This window comes from Hyperolius riggenbachi, chromosome 11 (genome assembly GCF_040937935.1).
Source record: "Hyperolius riggenbachi isolate aHypRig1 chromosome 11, aHypRig1.pri, whole genome shotgun sequence".
Taxonomy (NCBI): Eukaryota; Metazoa; Chordata; class Amphibia; order Anura; family Hyperoliidae; genus Hyperolius; species Hyperolius riggenbachi.
This window is the reverse complement of record NC_090656.1, coordinates 30,549,898-30,577,741: the sequence shown is the minus strand read 5'-3', so window position 1 is coordinate 30,577,741 and position 27,844 is coordinate 30,549,898. Positions and strand designations below refer to the sequence as shown.

At 45.4% G+C, this 27,844-nt stretch overlaps 1 protein-coding gene across 8 annotated transcripts in view; it reads left to right on the top strand.

Moving 5' to 3' along the window:
* ZFHX3 (zinc finger homeobox 3) overlaps nucleotides 1-27,844 on the top strand; it is a 1,434,500-nt gene that overhangs the window by 673,547 nt on the left and 733,109 nt on the right. The window lies entirely within an intron of this gene.

Here is a 27,844-nt window from a genome sequence, read left to right as displayed (position 1 = left end):
ACAGAGCATTGGGTAAATGGAATTTAATATTTCTGCAGAGTGTATTTTTTCATCCATTCTGTTCTCTTTGCATGAATGGTCAGAAGAAGAAGTCTGACCGCAGGCACAATTCCAGCAGAAATGTGAAATTCCAAGCACTCTTCTTGGGTAGGTTCGAATAGATAGCAGTGATCAAAACACCCTTAGATACTTGCGTATAAGCCTAATTTTTCAGCACACAAAATGTGGTGAAAAATTGACCGCTCGGCTTATATGCGAGTCAGTGGAGCAGAATGGATGGTGGAGCAGGTTTTGTTACTGGCACAGGAGCATAAAAATCCTGCACTAGTGATCCTGCTCTTGCCAGCTGGTTCCTTGCTGTAGAACCAAAAAAAAAAACGCTAACCAGTATGTGCTGCTCAAAAAAACTGCACTTTGACACAATATTTAGGTATAAAAATATACACACTTAAATGCAGACATTTCTGACATAATCTGCATTTAAGTGTGTATATTTTTATATCTAAATATTGTGTCAATAAAGTGCAGTTTTTTGAGCAGCATATACTGGTTAGCGTTTTTTTTTTTTGGTTCTTTGGGTTTTCTTCACCAGTGCTGGTACCTGCACAATATACACGCTACACCGTAATTTAACAACTATTATTATTAATAGTTCCTTGCTCTGTCTGGAAGAGTGCGCTGCTCAAGACTACCTGTGTCTCCTGGCTTGTGAAGCGGATCATGCAAACAACGTGTCAGTTGTCAGTGCAATGATCAGTGATTCTTCCTCTGTGGCAATTGCTGTGTTTCATATCTGACACTATCGAGTGACTTCTTGAGACACAGCTGTATGATCCTTTGAGTACATCTGGCTATGGGTAGAGGGGCTGACTTGCACTGGGGGCACATCAGGCTACTGTGGAGGGGGCTATTCTGGGTTGGGGGCTTATACGCGAGTCAATCACTTTTTCCTGGTTTCTGAGAGAAAAGTGGGTGCCTCGAATTATACACGGGTTGGCTTATATGCGAGTATATGCGGTAGTTATGAACCAGTGGGTGAAAACGTAAAATAAATCAAATTTGCTAAAATAAGTAATGGAAGTATGTTAACCAGCGTCAGAAGAGTAGCAGTCATATCAAGTATAGCTAAATGTCGTAATCCATGGTGGAGCATCCAGTCCACATCCACTCAGTAGCCATTGTCCATATTTAACAACATGCACTTCCAGTGCCTGCAGGACAGTTACTATACCTTTCATAGGGTCTATATCAGGACCCACCCCCCAAAAAAAGAAAAAAGTAATGTTACTCACTCAATGTTTTCTGTAAGGCACTGAAGAAAATCAATGTTAATTTGTAATGTTAACATACTCTGTTAAAGAGGAACTCCAGTGAAAATAATGTAATAAAAAAAGTGCTTCATTTTTACAATAATTATGTATACATGATTTAGTCAGTGTTTGCTCATTGTAAAATCTTTCCTCTCCCAGATTCACATTCTGACTTGTATTACATGGTGACATTGTTACTGTGGGCAGATTATGGAGCTGTTTCTAGCTGGTCTGGCTTTAACAGACAGCTATTTCCTGTCTGAACATTGTTACATTGTGACAGTTTGCCCAGAGTACCGTACGGTACCAGAGCCTCTTGTGGGAGGGGTTTCAGCACAAAATCAGTCATACAGCGCCCCCTGATGGTCTGTTTGTGAAAATCATTATTTTTCTCATGTAAAAGTGGGTATCAGCTACTGATTGGGATAAAGTTCAATTTTTGGTCGGAGTTTCTCTTTAAAGGACACCTGAAGTTAAAGGGATATGGCTGTCTTGCTGATCCTTGGCCTTCAATACTTTTAGGCATAGAACCTGAACAAGCATGCAGATAAGGTGCTCTACAAGTCTGACTTGTTTCAGGTGTGTGATTCAGACACTACCAATCAATGAAAGATCAACAGCACTGCCAGGCAGCTGGTATTGTTTAAAAGGAAATTAATATGGCAGCCTCCATCTCTCTCTCACTTCAGGTGTCCTTGATAAAAATGTGATTTTCCACTTTTCAAGGGAAACCTGCTTTACCTTGGTACTGATCTTCATAATAATAATAATTAGGGATGGGACGAATCCACAATTTCTTCGAATCCGAATCCGGATCCGAATCTAAAAAGGTTCTCGAATATCTCGAACCTTTCGAATCCCGAATCTAACGAATCCTGCACATAAGAATTGTGCGATCCATGGTATAGTTGCCCGCAGTATAGGTACCCAGGCATAGGTGCCCGCAGTATAGGTAGCTAGGTAAAGGTGTCTTCAGTATAGCTAGCAAGGTATAGGGGCCTTCACTATAGGTTGCAAGGTATAGGGGCATTCAGTATAGGCAGCAGGGTATAGTGGCCTTCAGTATAGGCAGCAGGGTATAGTGGCCTTCAGTATAGGCAGCAGGGTATAGTGGCCTTCAGTATAGGCAGCAGGGTATAGTGGCCTTCAGTATAGGCAGCAGGGTATAGGGGCCTTCAGTATAGGCAGCAGGGTATAGGGGCCTTCAGTATAGGCCGCAGGGTATAGGGGCCTTCAGTATAGGCAGCAGGGTATAGGGGCCTTCAGTATAGACAGCAGGGTATAGGGGGCTTCAGTATAAGCAGCAGGGTATATGGGGCCTTCAGTATAGGCAGCAGGGTATAGGGGCCTTCAGTATAGGCAGCAGGGTATGGGGGGCTTCAGTATAGGTAGCAGGTTATGGGGGGCTTCAGTATAGGTAGCAGGCTATGGGGGGCTTCAGTATAGGTAGCACGCTATGGGGGGCTTCAGTATAGGTAGCAGGCTATGGGGGGATCCAGTATAGGTAGCAGGCTATGGGGGGATCAGTATAGGTAGCAGGCTGGGGGGATCAGTATAGGTAGCAGGCTGGGGGGCTCAGTATAGGTAGCAGGCTGGGGGGATCAGTATAGGTAGCAGGCTGGGGGATCAGTATAGGTAGCAGGCTGGGGGGATCAGTATAGATAGCAGGCTGGGGGGATCAGTATAGATAGCAGGCTGGGGGGATCAGTATAGGTAGCAGGCTGGGGGGATCAGTATAGGTAGCAGGCTGGGGGGATAAGTATAGTTAGCAGGCTGGGGGGCTCAGTGTAGGTAGCAGGCTGGGGGGCTCAGTGTAGGTAGCAGGCTGGGGGGCTCAGTGTAGGTAGCAGGCTGGGGGGCTCAGTGTAGGTAGCAGGCTGGGGGGCTCAGTGTAGGTAGCAGGCTGGGGGGATCTGTGTAGGTAGCAGGCTGGGGGGATCAGTGTAGGTAGCAGGCTGGGGGGATCAGTGTAGGTAGCAGGCTGGGGGGATCAGTGTAGTTAGCAGGCTGGGTGGGCTACCTTACCTACACTGCAGTAGGTAGCTGGGTCATATCCTCCTCCTCCCGCTCCCCGCAGCCTCCTCCGCTCGCCCCCCTGCATAAATAATCAGAAGCAGCCTCTCACCTCCAGCGTGAAGTGCAGTGCAGCAGACTTCACTTCCTAGTTCCCCCTAGTGGCCGCCTGACCGGCTCTTACTGATGACGTAGTAAGAGCCAGTCACTAGGGGGAATAAGGAAGTCTGCAGGAGGTCTGCCGCTCCGGAGTCCGGGCTCCACGCTGGAGGTGAGAGAGGCTGCTGATCTTATTTATGCGGCGGGCGAGCGGAGGAGGCTGCGGGGAGTGGGAGGAGGACATTTGCGAGCGGGGAAAGCGGCGGGTGCGCGGCGATGCAGCGTCGGGATTCGGCGGATTCGGCGAGCGGAAAATGGCGTCGGGATTCGAGTCCACGAATCTCGAATATTTCCTAATATTCGAGGGATTCGTGGATTCGCCGGATTCGTCGTCCCATCCCTAATAATAATCTTAACATTTGTATAGCGCTTTTCTCCTGTCAGACTCAAAAGGCTTGAGAGTTGCAGCCAGAAGGTATCTCGACCTCAATACATTTTCCATTCTGTATATAGAAGTGTGCTCCTAAAATTGTACATACTGTAGGTAGATCATTTTGACTTGCTAATTTCTAAAAGTAGCTCACAGGTCGAAAAAGTGTGAGCACCTCTGCAGTACACTATCCAGCCACATCTCTTCTTCCCTCTTGGCATCCATAAGTGGCTGAGGGGATCCAACCAACCAGAGATGCTCAGCTATCTTCATCAAGATGGAACCAAGAAACTCATCACTTTGAAACACATTTCCTGGGCTGGGCTCCTTGGCACATAGTATTTATACAGGTAGTCCCCGACTTACGAACGACCTGCTGATACGAACGGCATGGATTCTTTGTTTCCATGGGAACTAGTCAAACATTTTTTTTTTCAAATTGGACTTGTCGTTTTTGAGAAATCGATTTTTAAAAATTCAAAGAAAAAATGGCTTTTAAACTTGTATAAGCGGGTATAGAGGGCAGAGGTGACACAGAGGGGGACACTGGAGGCACAGAGGAGGTACAGGGGGCAGAAATGGCACAATGTTCCGACTTAAGAACAGATTCAGGTTAAGAACGAACCTACAGTCCCTATCTTGTTCGTTAACCGGGGACTACCTGTATACTGAAAAGCTCTACAAACTTAGTGAGCTGTATTGGCTCCTCGTATGAGGGAGCTCCTCTTGTGATCATAACCATCGCATGCAAATTGCAATAATTCCACAAGTGTCTCAATGCCATAAACAACTTTATCTAGGATAAACAACACTAGTATAATTCAAACCCCTTCCCCCATTCTTAAAGGGAACCTGAGGCAGTCCTCCTGATCCCATGTCTCTCTGCTCTCTCCTTGACCCTCTCCAATTCGTATGTAGGGGTAATAAGTCCATTGAGATTGCCATCTACATAACTCTGGGCAGACCAGACACCTACGCCAGGACCCTCTTTCTTGACTTCAGTTCCACCTTTAAAGTGGATCCGAGATGAACTTTTATTCATTGCATAATTGTGTTCCTTTCATATAGTTTATAGGGCATTCCTCAAGCCAAATACTTTTTTTTTGTCTTAATACTGTAATTCCCTATAAACTAAACAAGCCTCGCCCACAACTTCTCCAAAACGCCAAGGCACTCAGACCCATGTAGCAAGGGCTTATGGGAGCTCAGTCTGGGCAGGAGGAGGAGGAGGTTACTAGCCAGAGATTTCAGAGACAGAGGGGAGGGGAGAGTGAATTCTTCACAGGCTGAGGGGTGGAGATGCAGTTGCAGATTACCTGTGTAATGATGACAAACAGAACATGGCTGCTCTCATTTTATCACAGGAATAAATCATCTTAAACTGTTGAAGCTGTATGCAGCCAGATTTTCTGTGTAAACTATCTAAACTTTAGATAAGATATAAAGACAAGTTACTTGTCATAGTTAGTTTTTCATCCTGGATCCGCTTTAATACCATCTGCCCGGAAATCCTGTATGACAACCGTGCATTGCTTGGACTTGACCTCACTTTATGTGCATGGATCAGGGACTTCCTTACCAACAGGATGCAACTTGTCAAGGTTGGCAGTTGCTTCTCCCAGGAAAGCACTACCAACTCAGGTGCCCTGCAAGGGTGCATCTTGTCCCTGTTCCTGTTCTCCCTGTACACGAACAGCTGCACCTTATCAGCCAACTCTCTTACAGTTATCAAATTTGCAGATGACACCATCATCCTCGGGAGAGAGCAAGGATACCGAAATGAGATTGAGCATATCTACATATAGTGCAAGGAGAACAAGTTCGTATTAAATGCTGCAAAAACAGTGAAACTGGTCATTACTTCAGGAAGTGCCCTCCTGCACCCATCCCTCTATCCATTAAGGGCACTGAGTTCCCAAGAGTGTTGAGCGCTCGTTTTTTAGGCACCACCATCACAGATGATCTGCAGTGGGGGGAGAACTCCAACATAATCCAGAAGAAGGCTTGGCAAAGATTGTTCTTCCTGAGACAACTGAGGAAGTTCGGGATGCCGCGGGAACTGTTGACTTGCTTCTGTACTGCCACCACCGAGTCTATCCTCTGTTCCTCCATTGTTGTCTGGTATGCAGGTGCATCCGCAAGCGACATTCAAATGGCCCATACTCACGGGCTACAATTGTCGCCGCAACCACGTGGGACGCTGTGTTGCGGCGACAGGTCGCCCGTGAGTATGGCGCGCGCACCCCGAACCGTCGCTTGCCGCAACTGTTGCTAGTCCGCGTGTGTATGCGGACTAGCGATAGCAACCTATAGGCATCACGCGGAGCTTCCGGCGGGGGGGAGGAACGTCAGTGACAGCTTCCACGGCACCACTAATCCCTCTTCCGCAGTGTGTATGCGGAGGGACCCGGCGACGAGCTGTCGCCTGTCTGTCTCGCACACGCTCCCGTGTGCTAGCGACTAGCGACAATTGTAGCCCATGAGTATGGGCCGAAAGAGTTAGGAAAAGGTCAATAGTTCATGTAGTTTATCTGTTCTCTGCCCTCAAAAGTTATATTCTGCCAGGAAAACGTGTATGGCTGTAATTTGCTCATCAGTGATGTTTACTATATTCCTGACAAGGTTCTGACAAGACAGAAGCTGTCACTTCCATGCCTTGAAATTAACACTTTCAGACAGCAAAATAAATCAACTAAAACAGCCAGGTTATTAATATGTTTTGCACAGTACATACAGTTCACATGTTTATCTCATCATGTCACATGTCGCCTTGGGTACACTTTAAAGGCAACTGAGCACCTGCTAGTGTGAACATATATAAAATTGAGTGGGTTGTTAAACCTTATTACTTACTCACGAGGGGCTGCTCCTCTGGCTCCCCCTCTGTCTGTATGGGATCCACCATCTTCCACAGGAGATTGCAGCTGCCGCATTTCGAAGTTCCCGGCAAAGTAGCGTGACTACCGCAATGTATGCATCTCTACCCTCACATCCACGGACTACATCTCCCTGCATGCACTGCAGGCTCTTCAAAATGTGGCGCATGTTCTCACTTCTGCCAACATGCACTGCAGGGGTCGAGGGCCCGCAACTTCGAGTTTAAAAATGCGGCAGCTGTAATCCACGGACTACATCTGCCGGCTTGTCATGACCATAATGTTCTCATTTCATGAAATGTTGCATAAACTGTAGCAATTCCGATTATACGCAAGTACGACTTCAAAATTGAATTGATTTCCTGTAATCCTTTTGTAAATTGGGCATGTTTTTGCGAAATGACAAACATGGCCAACGTAAATAATTTTTCGAGTGCATCTGCAGACAGTGATCTTCTCACTAGAGATGACCAATGAGATGCTAATAATTGTGGCCTGCATGCAGGTCTAATGCAAATTGTATGCAGCTTGGAACTGGGCCAATCACATGCACCCCATGCCAATTTGGATTGCGTGCATGAAATAGGGGCGCATGGAAAATGGGTGCCCGTTTCTGTTTATAAAATTGCTAATAACTACCGATATTTTTGGTTTTAACCACTTGAGGACCGCAGTGTTAAACCCCCCTAATGACCAGGCCATTTTTTACAATACAGGGCTGTGCAGCTTGGTCAGGGTGCTGCACATCCCTACAATTCACCACGCAAATGAATTTTTCCTCCTTTTAGTGTCCTTAATAGGACACTATGCTGGAGGCATCCCCCCTGTGCCGTCCTAATCGCCATTGGATGGCAGTGGCACTCATCCCCGCCTCTCATAGGCATCAGCCTATAAGAGGCCACACAGATCGAGCCTCTCTGAGGGACAGCCCAGTGTCCCTCGTACAGCGCTGCAGGAGATAGCAGCGCTGTACAATTGTAAACAAAAGGGAATTCTTTCCCCTGTCCGCTCGTAACTGTCTGCTAGCCGCGATCACGCATGCGCGCACGTGTTCCCTGCCACACTACAGCTCCAGGACTTGACGCCAACTAGCGTTAGGCGGTCCTGGGGCTGCCATCGCGGTCACGCCCATTGGTGTGACGCAGTTGTTATGTAGTTAAAATGTAAATTGTGTAAATTAGCAAAATAATATTGGTATATATTATATTTTACTACAACTTAACCTAGCCTTACTCTAACACATAATCCTCCCCACTCCGATGCCTAATCCTAAAACCCCCTTCCTGACGCCTAACCCTAAAACCCTACTTCCTGACGCCTAACCCTAAAACCCTCCTTCCTGACGCCTAACCCTAAAACCCTCCTTCCTGACGCCTAACCCTAAAACCCTCCTTCCTGGAGCCTAACTCTAAAACCCCCCTTCCGGATGCTTATCCCTAAAACCCCCCTTCCTGACGCCTAACCCTAAAACTTCCCTTCCTGACACCTAATCCTAAAACACCCCTTCCTGACGCCTAACCCCAAAACCCCCCTTCCTGACGCCTAACCCCCAAAACCCTCCTTCCTGACGCCTAACCCCAAAACCCTCCTTCCTGACGCCTAACCCCAAAACCCTTCTTCCTGAAGCCTAATTTTAAAACCCCCCTTCCGGATGCTTATCCCTAAAACCCCCCTTCCTGACACCTAACCCTAAAACACCCCTTCCTGACGCCTAACCCTAAAACCCTCCTTTCTGACGCCTAACCCTAAAACCCTCCTTCCTGAAGCTTAACTTTAAAACCCCCCTTCCGGATGCTGATCCCTAAAACCCCCCTTCCTGACACCTAACCCTAAAACACCCCTTCCTGACGCCTAACCCCAAAACCCTCCTTCCTGAAGTCTAACTCTAAAACCCCCCTTCCGGATGCTTATCCCTAAAACCCCCCTTCCTGACACCTAACCCTAAAACACCCCTTCCTGACGCCTAACCCTAAAACCCTCCTTCCTGAAGCTTAACTTTAAAACCCCCCTTTCGGATGCTTATCCCTAAAACCCCCCTTCTTGACGCCTAACCCTAAAACTCCCCTTCCTGATGCCTAACCGCAAACCCCCCCTTCCTGATGCTTATCCCTAAAAACCCCCCTTCCTGACACCTAACTGTAACTCCCCCCCCTTCCTGACTCCTAACCCTAAACCCTCCTTCCTCACCTAATAATGTTCCAAACGATACATTTAAAAATGATAATTTTCAAAAATGAATAGTGTGTAAATACAAAACATTAAAAATCTAAAAAATTATAACGTTCTGATTTTCAAAATGATACAAATTTTTACAAAACTATAGCCTTGTAATTTTCATAACGATAATTGTGTGCCCAAATTTCTGCTTTGGGCGCCTAATAGCCAATATTTGCATTAGCTCCCAAATAGTCCATGCCCAAGTTTCCTGTTTCCTTTGGACTGGCCCAGTTCTAAGCTTCATACAATTTGTATACAATTTTCATGCGAGCGAGAATTATTACCATATCATTGACAGTTCCTCCTTCTTGATGAGCTTGCCCTCTGAACAGTATGATGTGGTAGCACCAACGGAAGCCCCGCCTACGCAACCTGAGATTCATCCAGTCACGTGAGAAACGGGAGAGGTGGGAGGGAGATGTTTGCTTCAAAAACCTAATTTGACAAATAAAGTGATATTTGGGCAGTCTGCTTGTTGAGGTATCAGACGATTTATTCAGAGAGCACAGAGCAGGGTTTTCAGTGAATTTCTCATTTATGAATTCATTACTCGCGGTGGAAGTAAAACTCTCCCCTTGCCAAAACCTGCAGTGCAGATAAATACAACGAGAATGCTGCATTTAAAATGAGGGATGATACATATTTTACGACCTGCTGTGTCTTTTCATATCCCCCCAAGTCTTCTTGAGTTATTACAGCTCCAGGCTGGTTGGGGATGTGGTGGTTAAATAGGAACGTTATATGACCCCTCCAGTCTCTGATCCGACAGAGACAAAGCGTGAAACAATGCCAGCACACACAAGAACCCAAATAGAAGGGGAGGGGGGGCAGACTTGACCACTCTGTCAGAAAATAAAACAGATTCTCTTGAAGAAGTATTCTCTTGGAGGGAGCCACACGGCACAAGGTCCATTACCGTTGACTTACACATCTCAGTATCGGTCTACAGATGTGCTGAAGGCTTGTATTTTTTTCTAAGCAGAACAGGGAGTATTTCCCACAGCGATGCTTGGCACCGCAGCTGACATTTTTTTGGGGGGTGGATTTGAACCTCCTCTTTCTGGAATGTCAGGGATGTAGCGAGAAGTATCACTTAACATGCGTCTATTTCCATAAGACTCCGGCTGGCACGTTTCGGATTATGACCCTAATAAATGGCTCGGGCTTCCCCACAGTCTCTTAATTGAACACCCACGCTGCATATTTCACCTATAAAATGTGCAAAATAAAATTAGCAACTGGTTTTACTTTTGTCTTGTACTTTGTGACACTGGATATAACAAGAGTCTGAGAACTCCCCTGCTGACCCCAACTTCACCTGTCCTTCATGTCTGGCCAGAGAGAGTATTTTCTCACTGTCGTTACTGGTGAGACGTGAAGACTTCAAGGTTTCCGTCATTATATTATATTATGTTTGAGGACCAAAATCCAGCCCAGGCTACATTATGGTGCCTCTGGTGTACTGTCCACTAAGTTTCAGTAGTTAATAGATAGGATGAACCGCTGAACGGCAGAGCACGGGAGGACGGGGTGGGACTCGCACATGTTTTTGGGGCGCAAGGAAGCCCCGGGTAAGTATCGATTCTTTACTTTAGTTAATCTCTGGTATACTTTAAGGATACGTAGAAGGAGCAGTGCAGTTATTTCCAACTCCTGTTAATGACTTGGCCTGTCTTGATGACCAAGTTCCAGACCACCGCTCCTCCACACCTCACACTAACTGTGCCAGATGGCATTTGGTCATCCTGATGAACACTAATTTGATAGCCACTTTGGCTGCTGGTCTATCATTCCACTCTCCCATAGTAGAGAAGGGAAGTGGTCTGCACAGTGCCCAAAGTTGAATAACGGTATTCTGGATGCAACCAATAAAATGACCAGCAATCGCAGATAGATTTCTATCACATCTATCTAGCCAGGTCAGCATCTGCAAGGAGTTTGTAGGTTCTCCCACTGTCTGTGTGGGTTTCCTCCAGGTACTCAGTTTTCCTCCCACATCCCAAAAAAACATACAGATAAGTTAATTAGCTTCCCCTAATTGGCCCTATACTATGATACATACAGTGCTGCCCATAATTATTCATACCCCTGGCAAATTTTGAGTTAAAATTACTTTTATTTAACCAGCAAGTAATTTTTGGACAGGAAATGACACAGGTGTCTCCCAAAAGATAATAATAAGATGAACAAGAGGCATTATTGTGGGGGGAAAAAAATTCTCAACTTTCATTTACATTTAAGCAAAATGTGTCCAGTCCAAAATTATTCATACCCTTCTCAATAATCAATAGAAAAGCCTTTATTGGCTATTACATTAATCAAACGCTTTCTATAATTGCAGACCAGCTTTTTGCATATCTCCACAGATATTTCTGCCCATTCACCTTTAGCAATGAGCTCAAAATCTTTCAGGTTGAAGGGTCTTCTTGCCTTCACCCTGATCTTTAGCTCCCTCCGCAGATTCTCAATTGGATTCAAGTCAGGATTTTAGCTGGGCCACTCCAAAACGTTAATGTTTTTGTCTGCTAACCATTTCTTCACCACTTTTGCTGTGTGTTTTGGGTCATCGTCATGTTGAAATGTCCACTGGTGCCCAAGGCCAAGTTTCTCTGCAGACTGCCTGATGTTGTTGTTGAGAATCCTCATGTATTTCTCCTTTTTCATGGTGCCGTGTTTACTGTGATTAGGTCTATTAGCTGAAAAACACCCCCAAAGCATTAGGTTCCCACCACCATGTTTCACAGTCGAGATGGTTTTCTTTGGGTTAAAGGCTTCTCCTTTTTTACACCAAATGAACGAAACATTATTGTGACCAATCTATTCATTTTTTGTTTCATCTGACCATAACACAAAAGACCAGACGTCTTCTTCACTGTCCAGATGAGCATTTGCAAAGGCCAAGCGAGCTTTTGTGTGCCTTATCTGAAGAAGTGGCCTCCTCCTTAGTCTGCATCCGTAGAACCCAGCAGTGTGCAGTGTCTGTTGGATTGTCTGCCTTGAGACATTGCCACCACCAGATTCACCAGAATGGCCTTGGTGGTGACCCTTGGATTATTTTTCACCTCTCTCACTATCCTCCTGGCCAGCACAGGTGTCACTTTTGACTTCTGACCACTTCCTCTGAGATTTTCTACAGTGCGGAACATCTTGTATTTTTTAATAATAATTTGCACTGTAGCTATTGGAACTTGAAAACATTTAGAAATGGCCTTGTAGCCCTTTCTTGACTTGTGAGCAGCCACAGGTCCTCAGTGAGCTCCTTTGTCTTAGCCATGATGGTCCACAAACCAACTGCAGAGAGCTGATGTTTTTCACCTGTTGAATTGATTAAAACAGAGGTTCCCAATTAATCAGGGTAATTAGGATGCTTTAGAACAGCTTGGACTATTTGGAATGGTATAGAACTTTGGATTTTCCTACAGACTGTGACAGTTTGTGAAGGATATGAATAATTTTGGACTGGACACCTTTTGCTCAAATGTAAATAAAAACTGAGAATTTTTTTCTCCACAATAATGCCTCTTGTGCATTGTCTTATTATGCTTTGGAAGATGCCTATATCATTTCCCATCAAGAAAAAACTTGCTGGTTGAATAAAAGTAGCGTACATCAAAAAAGGGCGTCGGGAAAAAAGGGCGCGCGTGGTGTAAACGACAAACAGTATTATCGTTTATTGAAATATTGTGTAGAATTTCGTTTACAAATAGTGTTTTAAGAATTTATAAATCACTAAATAATGTGTATCAGATCGGCAATTCTTAAAACGTTATTCTTCCCTATTTCTAAACTGAAACTTATATTTACGTTTATTAAAAACCCTCCCTGTACCTATCCCTAACCCCTAGACCCCCTGGTGGTGCCTAAACCTAAGACCCCCCTGTTGGTGCCTAAACCTAAGACCCCCCTGTTGGTGCCTAAACCTAAGACCCCCCTGTTGGTGCCTAAACCTAAGACCCCCCTGTTGGTGCCTAAACCTAAGACCCCCCTGTTGGTGCCTAAACCTAAGACCCCCCTGTTGGTGCCTAAACCTAAGACCCCCCAGTTGGTGCCTAAACCTAAGACCCTCCCAGTTGGTGCCTAAACCTAAGACCCCCCAGTTGGTGCCTAAACCTAAGACCCCCTATGGATAATAATGTTTTACAGACATTAATAAATAAAAAATGTAAATAGAAAAATGTAATTAATTTTTTTGGGTGGATAATAATGTTTTAGAAATGTTTTAGAAATAGTGATTTAGTATCTTTATAAACGTTATTCGTCACGGGCTCATTTTGTAAAGTTAAATCATCACAAACATAGTTATAAATCCTTAAAAATCTCTGGGCGCCGTTTGTTAAAACGTTAATAATCTCCGGCGCCTTTTTTTCCCTGTTCGGCGCCCATTAAACGATATTTATAATGGGAGTGAATGGGGCGCCCTTTTTGTCCACTTGTCTCATGCGCCCAAATCTCCTGCTTCCATAAAAGTAACTTTAAGTCAAAATTTGTCAGGGGTATGAATAATTATGGGCAGCACTGTACTGTACACTACACGATACATACATACATAGACATATGACTATGGCAGGGACTAGATTGTGAGCCCCCCTGATGGACAGTTATGTGACAAGACAATATACTCTGTACAGCGCTACGTAATATGTTGGTGCTATATAAATACTTAAAGGAATTCTATCAAACCATGAGTTTTAAAATGACAATGTACAAATAATGTCTAAGTAGCTGTGTAAACATTTTCCTACTTTCCATGTTAAATATCAGAGGCAAAAGCTTTAATTCATTGTGTGTAGATTTTAGCTACATTTGGAATGTCCCATTTGCAGAGGTGTTAATATGTAAAAATCTCTGCAACCTGACATGCTAAGAACAGTGTAATATTGAAGCAGATTACCTGGCAGGCTTTTGTTTTCATATATCAGGTTTCACACACACAATTACAGATGTTTATGTTGCACATAAGATACATTCCCTCTGCTCTTTGTGAGAGAAAGCTCCGTCTCTCTGTCTGAGCTCTCTGCACACATATGGCCTCAATTCACGGAGCTTTATCAAACACTTTATCAAACGTTTGATAATTTTCCTCATGGGTAAAATCCTGATTTTGAATTCACTAAGGTGTTACAGATTTATCGAATGTTTTATTGATGAAATGATCAATAAATCTATACCACCTTAGTGAATTCAAACTTAGATTTTACCCAACAGGAAAATTATCAAACGTTTGATAAAGTGTTTGATAAAGCTCCGTGAATTGAGGCCATAGAGTTAATGATGCACTGTGAAGGGAAACACCCCTCCCCTCATGGCTGAGTCTGCCGTCAGAATGTATTTATTTCTATCTGTGATTGCTGGGCAATGGCATTTCATTGGATACTTCCAGAATAAAGTCACTCAACTTTGGGCACTGTGTGGGCCACTCTCTTTCTCCACTGTTATTTTGGACGGGCGTCCAGGGTCGATCACTGCCAAACTTTGAGGGGAGTGAGTGGTGCTTCTACCATTCCACTCCCACCGTTTCGGCATGTTAGTGGAATACATTACAGCGTTATGTTATCTGCTGCCTGTGATTGTGTGAACATCGAGAGCTGATCTTCCATTGCTTCCCCTGACTATTCCTGGACTGACACAGTGGCTATTCAGAAAATCGTGTTGTCATAGAATATATCTTTTATTTGCATTTGACTTACAAGGTGTGTGTGTGTGTTTTGTTGCATATACTGATTTGATGTCTTTATGACCTAGCACCCACCTTTATTGATTTGTAGCTAGATTGCTTTATCTATTGCTAGGTGTGCATCCTCACTTGTCTTTCCAGGCAGAGAATTACACTACACGATAGAAAGCTGAAGGAGAGGAGGGGCCATCCTGCAGTTTATCATGCTGGGTACACACGATGCAATGTGTACAATGTGTACATCTCCAAACTGCTCCCGATCGATAAAGGGATTGATTTTCCCGTGATAGCTTTGGAAAAGTGATGCCGTTATCGAATGGGAGAAGATCGGACATGACGGAAATAATCACCCGACGCCCGTTGATGGGACGGGAAATAGCATTGTCTACCCGGGATTAGACTACTACCTGTTGTACACATAGGTTTAGAGAAGAGAAGTAGGTTGACAGAATAGACCCAAATTCATATTTTTCACATCCCGGGAAGCTATTCTATTAGAGTAGAGAGAGGAGACGTTGAAGAAAAACATAACACTGCTTTCAAACTGAAAACAGTTATCTCTTTATTGGATATTGTGGGTAACCACAAATGATCACTTATAGCTGAATTATTGCAAGTTTCCTTCTGTTTTAAGAAGGCAAATCACTCCAAGCATTGCTTATTAGTAGGAGGGCTTTTTGGTCTCCTTTAGCCCCCTATACATCCCTAGTGGTTTGGGTCACCCTGAGCTGCTTGGTTACTGTGTTGTACTGGTCCAAGCCCCTATCCCATACAGCCCTATCATCCCCTGCCATGTACTGATGAGGACCAAAATTCCAAAACAGGCTGTCTACGTGTGGGGATGATGTGGCTGTGTAAAATTTAAAGCTGTAGACTTGCAATACACCAGCGGTTCTGGATGCTAGCCTGGCTTAAAGGGACGAAAATAGATAATTTGCATATTCAGTAGAAATGCATTATGGGTAACCACAAATGTTTACTTAAAGCTGAAGTATTGCAGCTCTAAGAGACTATTGGTCTCTTTTAGCCCCGTATACATTCCTGATGGTTTAGGTCACCCGAGCTGCTTGGTTACTCTTTTTTATTGGATGTTCCCTAAACATGGATATTATTTTTACTAGGGTTAGGTTTTGGGTAGTCCTTTCCTTATTGGTTTCCATTAATGTGCTTCTATAATCCCAGAGGGTCTTTAGGGTGAAGCAATATGATGACGTCATCGTGCTCAGCCACACAAGCTTCAAGGGGCGTATCTGACATTGTGATTGGGTCTGCTATTCGTAAAATGGGGAAGTATTCTGCTGCTGATAAGCAGCTCCAGAACTACACTGTGCATTAAGTTATCCAAAATTGCTCTAATCCTGGGATACGAATGTCCCTAAAGGACGCCTGAAGGCGAGAGGGATATGGAGGCTGCCATATTTATTTCCGTTTAAACAATACCAGTTGCCTGGCTGTCCTGCTGATCTTTCATGCATCAGTAGTGTCTGGATCACATACCTGAACCAAGCTTGCAGCTAATCTTGTCAGATTTTTGTCAGAAATATCTGATCTGAATGCTTTTTCATGGTCTACAGCTAAAAGTATTAGAGGCAAAGGATCAGCAGGACTGCCAGGCAACTGGTATTTTTTAAAGGAAATAAATATGGCAGCCTCCATGTATCTCTTACTTCAGGTTTCCTTAAAGAGGAACTTCAACCAAGGATTGAACCTAATTGCAATCATTAGCTGATACCCCCTTTGTAACGAGTACTCTTTACCTTTTGTCGAATAGATCATCAGGGATATCTGTATGGCTGATATTGTGGGGAAGCCCATCCGCAGTGTGATGTCACGACCATGGTCCTGACAGTTTGCTGTCTGTGAACCTTGTTGCATTGTGGGAAATAACGGCTTTTTCCAACTGCCAAGCTCCCTTTGTGCATAGAACTCTCAGTAACGAACATTCCATACAGATCACCTGGCAGAACCAAAGATGTCACCACGTGAGATGTCATACCAGACACTGTATGGCTGATATTGTGGTGAAACCCCTCCCACAGTGTGATGTCAGGACCATGGTTCTGACATCACACTGTGGGAGCCTTGTTGCATTGAGGGAAATAATAGCTGTTTACTGCTGTTTCCGACTGCCAAAAAAGCAAGCAGCAACTCCTTCCACTGACATCACCTGCTAGCAGTAAAAATGTCACCATGTGGTAAATGTCAGAATGTAAATCAGGGAGAGGAAAGATTTTACAATGGGCAAACACCGACTAAATAATCTGTAAGTGAATATTGTAAACAATAAGCAATTTTATTCATTGTGTTCTTTTCACTACAGTTCCTCTTCAAATGAATACAGGTGACAACCCACTCTCAAAGGTAAAATAGCCTATTTAGCGTCACACAATAAAAAAGGCAATAAAATAACAGAATAAGATGGTGTTGCAGCGGGTAGTCTCAGCCACCCCTCCAGTCTTCGCCGCGGGTTATCTATCTTGTCAGGATTTGCTGGTGTCGCCGCTACTCCCGTTAATAACATTTTCCCCCTAAAAGACAGGCTTGGCCCGTGCTTCACAGGCAGGACGCCATTAAACAGCATGCGACTTTATTTCTCCCCTCCCCATCATGTCCTCGCTTTGTTCTCCTCTTACCCTCCTATTGATCCCTCGCGTTGTATTTTAATTTATTAATTAGCTGCTTAATTACCACAACAAGTTGCCTTTCATTCTAGCAGATGGCTAAATCACTTCGTTCCTCAGATCATGCTTAAAAGACACGAGGAGAAGAAAAGAAAAAAAAAGAAAGAAAGGGAAAAAAAACAGCTGAAATAGTCCCCACTCAGCACAGTTTATAAAGTGGGTTTATAGGCGTCGCGGTAATGAGCCTGTGACGGCGAGCGCAGAGCGGTTTTTTGTACTCTTAGATATGAAGTCAGCAGGAATATTGTCTTTTGTTTTCCGGCATCTCCATTATTATTTTTTTTCTTTTTAAGTTATTTAGTCCAAACATTACAGGGATGAAGATGAAAAGTGGAAACTTTGCCTGGGCGACGGCGTCTCCAATCCCCGCTAATTCTTTATTCTATTGTGCGGCCCTCATACCAAGCGTGGCCTTCACACAAAAAAAGACCTACACAGACTGCCAAATAAATACTTCCCAGAGTTAATATTTTTTTATTAACATTTCAGAGATACAGTAAGTTCTGTGCGGCATCATGTGTTCTTCAAAAGGACTCTCCTTTACTGCAAAAATCTGGATACATTAGGCCTTCGCTAAACAGAGAGGGTCGTATTAAAGGACATTTAACCTGAGAGAGAGAGGCTGCCATGTTGATTTCCTTTTATACAATGAACATTTCCCGGCTGTCCTGCTGATCCTCTGCCTCTAAAGTTGAGTTCCCACGGCCAGATGGATCTTGGATGTCTGCCGAGATCATTCCCCGATCCATCTGGGCGACTCTGCAACCATCATGGCACCGTCGTATACGAATGATCATGTAAACAATCAACTCGCCTCAATAGTTCACAAATATAGCCATATCTTCCAAATAGCCAATCCCTCTCGAGCACCTCTAGCAGGGGCGTTGCTAGAATCCTAAGAGATCCAGGGCACTTTTGGGCACTCCAATCGGAAAATGGGTGTGGCCTCGCACAAGAATGTGGGTGTGTTCATGGGTGGAGCAAATTTACAAGAACCTAACAGTGGTCTAAGTGTGCCTGCCCAGCAAAATGATGAATGAAGCCCCCCTCTCCATTAATACACAAAAAATGCAGCATATCATAAAGATAGGCAGTGCCACGTTAACATAACTAGGCAGAGTTACCTGGCTTCTGCACTGGCTACTCTGGCTGACTGGTTCTCTGCTGGGCGGGCTAACCAGGTTATCAGGCAGTTCCTCATAGCATTCCTTGACCTTCTAGTGGACCCTCCCCTCCCCCCTGCTCCCACTGACCTCCCTCCCATTGAGGCCCCACAACTCCCAGCACGCCCCCATAGAAGAGCCACAGATCCCTACATGCCCCCATAAAGGCATCACAGCACTCAGTATGCCCCTGATTGATGCACCACAGCTCCCAGCATGACCGCCATTGAGGCACCACAGTTGTCTCTGCTTGGGGGGACATCCGGGGCACCCTAGAATAGAGCCGGGGCACATGCCACTGATCTTTGAGGCTAGCGACGTTCCTGACCTCTAGCAATGCTGGAATGGTGATGTCACGGACCGGTCGTGCAGTGGGACAGAGGTGCGAATCACAAGATCCTGTTTATTATTTCATTTCTTATGGCAGGTACAGTTTATGCTACACTACTTACTATCTAGGTAAGGCTTTCTCAACCAGGGTTCCCTGAGTACTCTGCGGGGGTTCCTTGGCATTTTGAGGAAGTATGATACAGCACACTATAAATAATAAGAGGTACTGTAAAAAGAAGCACAAAGTTGGGGGTCAAAATAATAATGAGCATGTTAATAAAAATCCCTAGAATAAGGAGACCATATAATGAGGGGTACTGCAATAGGGGGTAGTGAATCGAACAGCCAAGCCTACTTTTAAAGACCAAACCTCGTGCAAAATAAATGCAGGGGTTCCAGATCCAAAAGCTATTTGCAGGGTTCCTCCAGTGCGAAAAGGTTGAGAGAGGCTGATCTAGATCGTCTGCAATTTGTGTTGTTGAATGTGCTTTTGTGTCTGCCGGCTGTCTGCGCCAACCTTGCACTTGACCTTGAATGGTCCTCTTTGGGCTCCATTTAGCATCTTGCTTCCTTGGTCTTTGTTGACCCTTTTCTGACCTGGAGCTGCCCTTTGAATGTGTTGGCTGGAATATCAGTGCTCCTAACCTTCGACCCTGACTCTGTGGCAGCATGGAACATTGCTTCCAGGTCTGTGTCTGGCTTACTTAATGCTCAGGATCAATGAATAATGATCTTACCGCTCAGCAATTAGCATCGTCTACTGTTATGTTACTATGGGGTGGGGGGATGACACTCTGAGGGACACGCCATTCCGCTCACTGCCAATTCTTATAGTGTGTGGTCAATTTCCAAAGTTTTCTGCACATCAAATTACATTTCCCACAAATTCAGAATTACAGTAACAAATAACCTTTTCACAGACCTCAAGATGTTGATCATATGACCTGTTTGCCTGTGAATGAAGTGAGCAAGTCTGACAAAAAGATTGTCCTGTGTATGCGCACTAACTGCTGAGATAAATGTCTGCTGATGACCAATATAAATGTCTTTTTGGAAAGATTAGTGGGGCGCATAAATACACAGAAGAAAGAAATAGAGGATGCGTGAAATGTTTCACCAGTCATAATATTCCATCAACTTTGTATCTGCTCTGAGTAGCCCAGCTGCACAGATCAGCCCCACAGTCCAGCCACACAGATCAGCCCCACATTCCAGCCGCACAGTTCACCTATATAGCCACACAGCCCATCCACACAGATCAGCCCCACTGTCCAGCCACACAGTTCAGCTATATAGCCATGCAGCCCATCTACACAGCTCCGCCATACAGATCAACCCCACTGTCCAGCCACACAGATCACCCACACAGCTCAGCCATGCAGCCCATTTACACAGATCAGCCTAAAGCTACGTACACACATACGACAACGATCGTTCGTTGTGAATGACAAATTAACTTTTAATTGACGAAGAACGACCTAAGTAAAGTTAGCTTTTAAATGTGTGTAACGATCTGATCGTTAGAACAAACGTTACATCACTTAAAGCAACTATTGCGCTTGCGCATAAAAATAAAAAGTTCCATGGAGAAATAGCGAAATGCGCTTGTCAAGCCTAGTACGAGCGACCGTTTTCCAACGATGTACTACTTTTGCAAACAATCGTCGTTGGAAAAATCCGCCAAGCTAGATCGTTCGTTTTTAACAATCTAGCTCGTCCGTTGTCAGACTTAATGGTCGTTGGCTGCTTTTTTTTAAAAAAAGATCGTCGTTTGAAATGATTGGGGAATGATCGTTTCAAACGACTATAGTCGCATTTGTGTACACACCTTTACAGTCCAGCCACAAAGATCAGTCCCACAGTCCAACCACAAAGATCAGCCACACTGTCCAGCCACGCAGATCACCCACACAGCCCATCTACATAGATCAGCTCCACAGTCCAGACACACAGATCAGCCCCACTGTCTAGCCACACAATTCCCCCACACAGTCCAGCCTCACGGCTCAGCCCCACAGTGCAGCCACACAGCTCAGCCCTACTGTCCAGCCACACAGTTCAGCCCCACTGTGCAGCCACACAGTTCAGCCCCACTGTGCAGCCACACAGCCCATCTACACAGTTTAGCCCCACAGTGCAGCCACACAGCTCAACCCCACAGTGCAGCCACACAGCTCAGCCCCACAGTGCAGCCACACAGCTCAGCCCCACAGTGCAGCCACACAGCTCAGCCCCACAGTGCAGCCACACAGCTCAGCCCTACTGTCCAGCCACACAGTTCAGCCCCACTGTGCAGCCACACAGTTCAGCCCCACTGTGCAGCCACACAGCCCATCTACACAGTTTACCCCCACAGTGCAGCCACACAGCTCAGCCCCACAGTGCAGCCACACAGCTCAGCCCCACAGTGCAGCCACACAGCTCAGCCCCACAGTGCAGCCACACAGCTCAGCCCCACAGTGCAGCCACACAGCTCAGCCCCACAGTGCAGCCACACAGCTCAGCCCCACAGTGCAGCCACACAGCTCAGCCCCACAGTGCAGCCACACAGCCCATCTACATAGCTCAGCCACACAACCCATCTACACAGTTCAGCCCCACAGTGCAGCCAAACCGCTCATCTACGCAATTCAGGCCCACAGTGCAGCCACACAGATCAGCCCCACAGGCCAACCGCACAGCTCAGCCACACAGCACAAAACCTGTCCGATCTGTCATATTTCTACTGCCCACTGTCAGTGATGCGGACATAGGAAAAGGGTGAATTCTAGTGCACTATAGTGGTCCTTTAATTATTTACGCTGCAGGAGCTCTTTTGTGATTGGACCAGACAGGCTGCCTTTTCTCCTCACATATTAATAAAGTAGGTTTAATTTGTGGGCGATCACTGGCAACCAATTCCAACCGTTCCTGTTATCTAGGATATATATATATATATATATATATATATATATATATATATATATATATATATATATATATATATATATATATATGGAAAATTGATTGTCCAGTTGGAAATTCCAGTTGTTTGTGGTGAGCCAGTTATTGCACACGCAGAGCAGAACAAACCTATGTAGAAAGGAGAAATTTAATGGGATTGGATCAGACTAGCGTTCAGATCTGCCCCTCTCTTTGTGATTCCAATTCCAAGCAATCGTTTAATAGATGGCTACAAGAACGCGCTCACCCATATTGGTGGCTGCCGCAGGATGAAGTGCTTAATGATGTCATTCAGGGCAGGATCACAGCCCAAAACACAAATCTTCAACTGTGATTAACAAAAGCCCCGAGAGTCGATAAAGGCTTCCCATAGCAGAGTGACCAGCCATTGGTCAGCATCAATCAATACCACAATGACTGTAAAATGAGCCGAGGTCACCACTAAGCAGATGCTGACATCCTCGGGGATTCTGGGCTTAAGTGATAATACTGCGGCCAGCCCTGGGGATACTGCATCCAGTCATGGGAATACTGCGTCCAGCCATGGGAATACTGCGTCCAGCCATGGGAATACTGCGTCCAGCCACGGGAATACTGCATCCAGCCACGAGAATAATGCGTCCAGCCGTGAGGATACTGCATCCAGCCATGGGGATACTGCGTCCAGCCATGGGGATACTGCGTCCAGCCATGGGGATACTGCGTCCAGCCATGGGGATACTGCGTCCAGCCATGGGGATACTGCGTCCAGCCGTGAGGATACTGCGTCCCACCATGAGAATACTGCGTCCCACCATGAGAATACTGCGTCCAGCCTTGGGGATACCGCGTCCAGCCATGGGGATACTGAGTCCAGCCATGGGGATACTGCGTCCAGCCATGGGGATACTGCGTCCAGCCATGGGGATACTGCGTCCAGCCATGAGAATACTGCGTCCCACCATGAGAATACTGCGTCCAGCCATGGGGATACTGCGTCCAGCCTTGGGGATACCGCGTCCAGCCATGGGGATACTGAGTCCAGCCATGGGGATACTGCGTCCAGCCGTGAGGATACTGCGTCCCACCATGAGAATACTGCGTCCCACCATGAGAATACTGCGTCCAGCCATGGGGATACTGAGTACAGCCATGAGAATACAGCATCCAGCCGCGAGGATACTGGTTCCAGCCACAGGGATTTTTAGTACAGCCGCAGGGATACTGCATCCAACCATGGGGATTCTACGTCAAGCCACGAGGATACTGCGTCCCACCATGACAATACTGCGTCCAGCCTTGGGGATAAGGCATCCAGCCTTGTGGATACTGCGTCCATCCACAAGGATACTGCGTCCATCCACAAGGATACTGCGTCCATCCACAAGGATACTGCGTCCATCCACAAGGATACTGCGTCCAGCCATAAGGATATTGGTTCTAGCTGCAGGGATTTTTAGTCCAATTTTTAGTGTTGCAAAAATCTTAACATTTAAAACACATACAAATAAGAAGTACATTTCTTCCAGAGTAAAATGAGCCGTAAATTACTTTTTTCCTATGTTGCTGTCACCTACAGTAAGTAGTAGAAATCTGACATTACCGACAGGCTTTGGGCTAGTCCATCTCTCCATAGGGGATTCTCAGCATGGCCTTTATTCTTTATAAAGACATTCCCTAAAAAAAGATGTATACAAAGATGCTGGCCAGCTTCCCTGCTCGCTGCTTCCCTGCTCGCTGCACCCTATTTTGGCAGTTGGATGGAGCAACTGCCATTCACTAAGTGCTTTTAAAAATAAAGAATACCCTGAGAACCCCCCTATGAGAAGATGGGCTAGTCCAAAATCTGTTGGTAATGTCAGATTTCTACTACCTACTGTAAGTGAAAGCAACATAGGAGAAAAGTAATTTATGGCTTATTTAATTTTACTCTGGGAGAAATGTACTTCTTATTTGTGTATATGTGTTTTAAATTTTAAGATTTTTGCGACTGTTCCTCTTTAAGGCCTGGTTCACACCAGAGGAGTTTTTCTGAGCGTTTTGATTTTTTAAATCCTCTGCTAATGTTATCCTATGTGTCTGTGCACACTGGAGCAATGAGGTTTTGTAAAAAAAACCCATAGCATTACATTGGGAAGAGCTTTTAGAGGTTTCAAAAGCTCTTCCCAATGTAATGCTATGGGTTTTTTTTTTTACAAAACCTCATTGCTCCAGTTTGCACAGACACATAGGATAACATTAGCAGCAGATTTAAAAACTCAAAACGCTCAGAAAAACTCCTCTGGTGTGCACCAGGCCTAAGGAACAGGAGGCGATAATGGCTGCAATATTGTATGCAGTGCTGTCATTAATCCCTCCTGAGGCCCAAGTGCGGCCAATAACTTTGCTGGGTAGACTTATACTTGAGTCAATAAAAAAATCCAGTTTAAGAGGGTTGAATATTGGAGTCGACTTATGCACAAGGTCGACTTGTATTTAAGTATATACGCATAGTTTCATTCCTATTGGGGGCCTTTTCATCTTTGTAGTGTTAGCTTCACCTCTCTGTCTTCTTAGAAGGGGGAGGAAGTCATAGTCTACAGTGGTTTTCCACTTAGTAGTTATAGTTCTATTTTTCCCAAGAGTCCAAACGCCCTGCATCCGGCTACTCCTGGAGGCAACCGAGTAGAGACAGGCTTGTATTCTCCACCTACTCCTTGTGGTCAGTTGCCCTTCATGCAACCCACCTTTGTGAGTATACTTCTTAGTGAAAAACCTTATCTCCCACAAACCAAGTGACATATTGCGCTATTGGGCTCCCGTTCTCTCTGTGTTTCTTCCCTAGGGTGTCCATTACCCACTCCTTCTTCAACACACTGCAGCTAGTTTACTATCAGTATAGTTACGGGGTAACGGCTTATACTGGACATACTAGAACAGTGATGGCTAACCTTGGCACTCCAGCTGTGGTGGAAGTACAAGTCCCATAAGGCATTGCAATACTCTGACAGCTCTAAGTATAACTCGGGAAGGCAGAGGCAGGGCCGGTTCTAGACTTTTTGTCGCCCGAGGCAAACTTGTGAGAAATGCCGCCACTGCCGCCCCCCGGTGTAATAACCCCCCATAATAGGTAGCTTGGCGGGTGTAGCAGGCAAGAAAGGGGGCAGAATGCACAGTGGCAGGGAGGGGGATCGGACCCCCCTCCCTCACCTAGGTCCCACTATCTGCGCTCCCCCTCCAGCTATAAAGCGCAGCAGCGTAGTATGATCAGGCAGCGGGCGGGATGACCACCTCTTCCGCGTTCCACCCTCGTCACTTCCTGCAATGCCATCCACTTACAGTACAGTGGGCAGCATTGCAGGAAGTGATGAGAGTGGAAAGCACGCTGGAACGCGGAAGAGGTTAATCATCCCTGCCTGCTGCCTGATTATACTATGCTGCTGGGAGAGCAGATTGGGGGACCCAGGTGAGGGGGAGTCCAACCCCCCTCCCCGCCACTCTGCCCAATATCCCATTCCTGCCTGCTTCCCTCTCCAGCTCGGCACCCCCCCCCCCCCCCACACACACACGGCCAGGCAGGTGCCCCACGACTTTGCCGCTTATGGAACCCGCCTCACCCCGCCTTATGGGCCGCCTGCGGGTTGCTCAGGTGGCAAAGTCGGGGGGGGGGGGACACCCTGGGCAGAGGCATGATGGGATTTGTAGTTGTGTCACAGCTAGAATGCCAAGGTTCGCCATCACTGTACTAGAAGTAGCAAGGATCAGCACATGCTGCAGCTAGTTTACTATCAGTACACTGTTTCCTACAGCAGCTGTCTGGAGAGCGGTGTGATTCGGAAAGTTTTGTTTCCCTTTAAACCTCGGAGAGGATGAGACAAAACTACTTCCCACAACAAAATGTTTGCGCCTCTGATCACACACGAGCGGGATGAATGGATGAAATAACGTATTTATTTGATACAAACGCGCAGAACGGCGGTTTCACGTGACGGATGAGAGAGCGCAGTCTGGCGATGGAGAACCGCATTCTCTTTTCACGAGGTCAGGCTTGCATCTGCACTCCACCAATTTATTTCTCGTGCTATTGAAGTGAATTCTTCCCCAAAAAACTGGAGCTTTGAACAAACCCTGTCGAAAAAAAAAGCTGTTTGATTTTGTTTTTTGTTACAAAATGTGATCAGTGGCGGCGGATTCCCCGCGTCTGCCGGCCCTTTGAAGGGAGATTGTTGAGAACTCGTTCTGAAGGTTGGTTTGTGAAGTGTGGCTCCGCTTTACTGGGAAGAAAAGATCCTTCAAGACAACTATGAGCACTGCAACGATTTTGTTGCGTTGTACAGTAAGGGCTCTTACGCAGTGGGACGTTGCGTTGCAGGGGACGTTAAGGTCGCATAACGTTCCCCTAACGCAACGCATGGAGGTGCTAAAGGTGGACGCTACATAGAGTCGCGTTATGCAGATCTTGGTGCGCTGTTTTCGTTCGATAGAACCGGCAATGATTCATATGAATCATTGCTAGCAGGCAGAGAACCGAGAAGGATTCATTTGAATCATTGCTAGCAGGAAGAGAATCGGCATTGCAGTGCAGTGAATATTAATTAGCCATGTGGCTAGACAAAATAGCGGATTCTCCCCTCCTCTCCTGCACACAAAAAACAATAAAACAACATTACTGAGCATGTGCAAACAGTCTAACGCGGCTAAAACCGCGTATAACGCACAGCATGCTGCACTTTCATAGAACGTGCAGCGTTACAATGTAACGCAACGTGGGCACTGTGAACAGCCCATTGAGTTTTCATTGCTGTGAGTTGGGCTGCGTTACAGGCTGCTCTAACGTGCGCCTGTAACGTCCCACTGTGAAAGCAGCCTAAGTCTTATTATTCCTAGTTGCATGCACCTTTAATGCAAATTATGTTGTTTAGAAGCGGCCCTTTTAAATTCTGTTCCTGTTGATTTCAAGACACATACAATTTGTATTAAATTTGTATACAAGACGAGATTATCTGCATCTCCGTCGCTGTCCAAGGCATGCTTAGCTGTAGGAGGAATTATATTGAATACTAACTACAGATTCAGTTTCTGCAGTTTACCTTGTTTACTTCTCACGCCCAATGCTGCAATTTGGTATGTTAAAAAAAAATGTAAACACCCTGACGTTCTGTAATGTAAAGGTGACACCATGACACCTTTTCTGGCTAGTGGTCACGCCTACTTTTAACTTTTCTTTCTGATTAAAGGAGAGCCTATTGGCCACTTGGCTACACCTCTTCCTCTGTCTGAGGAAAAGAGGGGGTGCGGCCATCAGTCAGGTGTAGGGACAGTGCAGCCGGCATTTGGCCATGATATGTATATTTTCACCTACTGCCAGTGGCGTAGCTAAGGAGCTGTGGGCCCCAGTGCAAGTTTTACATGCCCCCCCCCCCCCCAAGCACTCTATAGATAACAGTTGATATGGCGCACCAAAACCTGCCAAGGACAACCACAGTGTAATGGGTGCAAGTAGGGGATTGGAAAAAGTTTGTTAATGATTACTATTATTTAAAGCATCTATGGAAGTGATTATTAACAACACAGGGCTAATACAGAACTAATATTATGCTTGAGGGAGGCCCAAGGGCCCCGATTCGGTCGCTACCTCTGCAACCCCCTACTGCTACGCCACTGCATACTGCACAGCCAATATAAACTGTAAAACTGAAGACAAAGAAAGGTGAGGGTCAGTAAGTTTTATTACTTCTAGTGCTGAGTACTTTAGGATAGGGTAGGCCAAGACATTGCATGGTGTGTACCTAGCATTAGGGTACCTTCACAAGTATCCTTGAACTTTTAAGCCACGTTTTTCAGCTTTTTTGTCATATTGTCATATTTGCGATTCTGCATTTTGTGAATATTTTTGCACCAAATTCTTCATTTTTTTTTCTTTTTTTGTTCACATATTCATGCAAATGTTTGTATTCCAAATTTTTTTTTATGCATACCAATAAAGTTTTTATTTACATTTAATTAATTAACTTCACATTCACATTCCAGTTTTCACATTTGGAATGTGAAAATTTGCATTTCCGTTCAAAAACAACAAAAAAAACCATACATGTAGGCTGTTTTTTTCTGCTGAAAATTCAGATGCAATGCCAGTGACTTGCAGTAGAT